This window comes from Aphelocoma coerulescens, chromosome 1A, assembly GCF_041296385.1.
Source record: "Aphelocoma coerulescens isolate FSJ_1873_10779 chromosome 1A, UR_Acoe_1.0, whole genome shotgun sequence".
Classification (NCBI taxonomy): Eukaryota; Metazoa; Chordata; class Aves; order Passeriformes; family Corvidae; genus Aphelocoma; species Aphelocoma coerulescens.
Window position 1 is genome coordinate 68,478,522 of NC_091014.1, and position 3,651 is coordinate 68,482,172.

General features: G+C 41.9%; 1 long non-coding RNA gene across 1 annotated transcript; it reads right to left on the bottom strand.

Annotated features, from left to right (window-relative positions):
* Positions 1-3,021, bottom strand: LOC138104765 (uncharacterized). Its single transcript, XR_011148272.1, has 3 exons — positions 2,950-3,021; positions 1,887-2,025; positions 1-1,746 (listed from the first exon to the last, which is right to left on the bottom strand). It is a non-coding gene; the product is annotated as an uncharacterized lncRNA (long non-coding RNA).
* Between the last annotated feature and the right edge of the window lie 630 nt (positions 3,022-3,651).

Genomic DNA, 3,651 nt, shown 5'->3' on the forward strand with positions numbered 1-3,651 from the left:
ACTCTGCAGTGGATATAATTCACCCAAGGTGAACTAATTATGTTTTTTTCCCCTTGTGTCTTCTCTGGATTTCCAGGTTTTCAATGCCATTTGCAAGAGGACAGTTTGTACAGCAGAGCTATGGTGTCTGTCATGGTGTGGGGCAGCTCCTGCCCCTCACAGCACAGACCACAGGGTAGGGACTGTACGTGTCCCTGTACATGTTGCTTACGCAGTGGTGACACTCACATTCCTCTGAGTAACAGCACACTCGCATTCCCAGCACATTCCAAAAGATAACTCTAGTGCTGTGGTAAAATGCTATCTAACTCCATTGTCACCCAACTCAGTGCAAGGGAAGAGTGAAATCAGGAGAGATGCATCAGAGTAAATCTACAGGGAATCATGTCTTTAAAAAATTCTAATCATCTTCCTTGTCAAAGCCCAGCTGTGTTTTCTGGTCATGTTTTTCTCACTGGATGTGCAAGTTAATATATTCCTAAATAATTTTACAGAGAAGTTTTGTTTTGTTTTCCAGTTTTACAGAATGGTTGAGTGGATTTTCCTCAGACTTTCTCCCAGAAGCCATTGGCTGAGCATAGTGATGGAAAATTTCAGCCTAGAAAGTAGAACTTTTCAGAAACTCAGGAGCAAGAGAAAACACTGGACTTGGAACAAAAACTGTTTTGGAGCCTTAACTACAATACTACGTCAACACCCATGTGGGTGCTATGGTACAGACATAGCATTGATTTACACACACAAGTTTTGAAGCTGAGGCAATCAGTGTTAGTTATTTTATGGACCAGTAACACAAGAAAAACAGAAGATGGACACAGCTGGGTTGTGCTGCTGGCCTGATTTGACTCACCAGACTTTCTCAGGAAATGCTTGAGTGTGTTTCATTCAGTAGGTGCAGCCGGCAAGCCTGGACAGAGCAGCCCTCTCCTGTTTGATGTGCTTCCTAGGGCTTGCACATCTTTTGTATCACACAGGTTCCTGGGCGCTCGGGGCAAAATGAAATTGGCTGATGGTTAAATGGCAAGCAAATACAGTGGCACCCTCCAAAAGTTCTCTGATACTATTAGAACATACAAATCAGAGCTTGGGTGACAAACTTATCTCTCAGTTCACCCCCTGAAACCACATGATAGTGCAGAGGATAAGAAGGAGGAAATCTAAGGCAAGAAACTTGGTAAGCACTCATGGAATTTAGTCCTCTGCAGGGATACCATCATTCATCTTCTGTATGAGAATCCGGAGGGAGCTTGCTTGTGGCGGCAGGCAGCAAAATAATTTGGAATCTTCCTGGATGTGTGATGCAATGTAGCCTTCCCATTCTTCTTTTCACCCTCTGTAAAAAACTTCGGCTGATAGGTAAGAGAGGGTTTGCTAACACAGCCTCAGCCTTTGGATTGCAGCTCACACTGCTTCATATGGAAGAATTCTGCAGCCTAATTGTGCAAGAACAAGTGCTCACAAAATAGCAGTAACTGTGTCATTCCATGCTGTGGGACAATTATTGCTCCCTATAACATCAGCAGCAGCTCAGGAGAAACCAATTTGTTGCTGATGCACTTTGAAGCAGGAAAAATTGTTGACTTAAACAGAAGCAATCTAATCAAAGCAGTCTTTGGCCTCAGTGGCCAGAGCTCCCGTGTTAATTTACAGCTGGACCACAAGTTGCCAAGATGCTTTTTAGTCTTCAAGTTGGTGAAGTGGTTTTGGGTTCTGTGCAGTAGGTGGTTATTTTTTGTAAGCTTTGATCTGCAATGAAAAAAAAATCTTTTTCATTTTACATTTAAAAGGCAGAATATCTATCCATTCCTTTGAGAGTAGGAGAAGGACTGATTCTTGCATAAGCTTAGCATAAATACCCAGAGAAGAGAAAATGTATATTCCCTCACCTGTGGTTGCTTTGTCATTCTTGTTTCCATTAGAGGGTGCCCTTGTTTCAAAAATTCCCCAGCCTGGGGAAATCCTTCATCAAAGGGTTTCCTTTAAAGCAGGTCTTCAAGTTAGGTGGTCCAGTCCAGTTGGTAAATGCTAAGCAAGGTAGAAGACAGCATGATTAAACAAGATAGCATTACTTATTTTCCCTGCTGTACAAGTCAGGAGCACTGCAGACATTAAAGATCAGGAGGCAGCAGCTGCTCTCCTTGGAGTCTCTCATTACACAGACCCTGTGCAGAGCCTCACCAACAGGCTAAAACCACTTTTCAGTTTCATTCTTTCTTTCTTTTGAAAGGGAAGAAGCCAAAGGACTGTTTACATCTGCATTTTAAAGTCCATTTATACAAAAATCTTCCACTTTGTACAGAATACTGGAAGGAAGCTGCATCTGATATTTATAAGATTTTACAACTGGGTGCATTTTAAACAAACCAAATAAAGCACAATCAACACTGGATAGGTTTTTCTACTGTCATATTGGCAGCAATGACTCAGTGCTGGAAGAGGAGATGCTTGATCTCTGCAGCTGTCCATCCCAATAACCTGCACATGATATCCTCCTTCCCGCAGAGCCTTCCATCTAAAAGGCAGCAGGATATTACTTGAGGGAGATGCTGGCACTTGCACAAAAGGCACAACGCAGTCAATTTCTGTTCCTCTCTTCCCTTCCATTTTTCCTTTCACTGTTTCTGTAGATGACAAAAATTGCCATCAAGTATCCTCGATAGGTGTTCTTCTTCTTCACTCCATGAAGCCTGTATCCCACATCTATCCTGACAGTCCATAAGGATGCATTTTTTTTAAGTGCTCAAACTTGAATGATTTTAAAAGGAGATAGCAACAATGACATCGGGTTCCTGGAAATAGAGTGTTGGCTAAGCACTGTCAGTATTTGAGAATCTTACAGCTAACCATGTCTGCATCTGCAGAAGAGGCAGTTGACCCTTCAGGCATTGTGGAAGCTCCCCCCACCCCCAAGATTCAGCTGCAGACTGTAAAGAAACCAAACTCTCCCACCGCTTCAGTTTCAGGCTGCTGCATTTACAAGTGACACTCCTGGCTATGATTTCTACCACTGTTCAGCAGCAGCTGTGCCCCCAGCTGGGAGCTTTCACTTTCTATTTTTAAAATCAGTGAAATCAGGAGCATATGTGGCCTATAATTTACCATGTATTTTTAATAATAAAAGCCACTCAGCTGCATATCAGTGTGTAATGCTATGCAGGAGATGCTTTGCTCCCTAGGAGATCCTTTATCAGGGCTTAGTATACCTAATTCTGTTGGGAGGGGTGATGTCCTCTGCAATTTGCATTGTCAAGGTGTACAGTACATCACACAAAAGCTTAGACCGTACAGAGTTTGTTGCCAGGGACGAGGCTGAGAAGCAAATAAGTGAAAATAGCTTCTTAGTTTGGTGCAAAATTGGAAACAGTACATGAGAGCCAGTTATATCCCAGATCCCTTCTTATTCCTGGATTATGACAACAGTTAGTGAATACAATACATTTTGATTCACCTTTGTGAATTTAAGTGGTTTGTGCATTTAACTGCAGATGTATTTAAGCATTGGTATATTTTCAGGTGGCAATTATTTCTAGCTAGAAGACAATATTCAACAGGAGAAGGAGGAAGGAAAAAAGTTTAAATAATATCTGGCTAATGGTGAAAAGAAAACTGAGAAGAATGACAAAGGAATACTTCAGGTGATATAACTTTTGC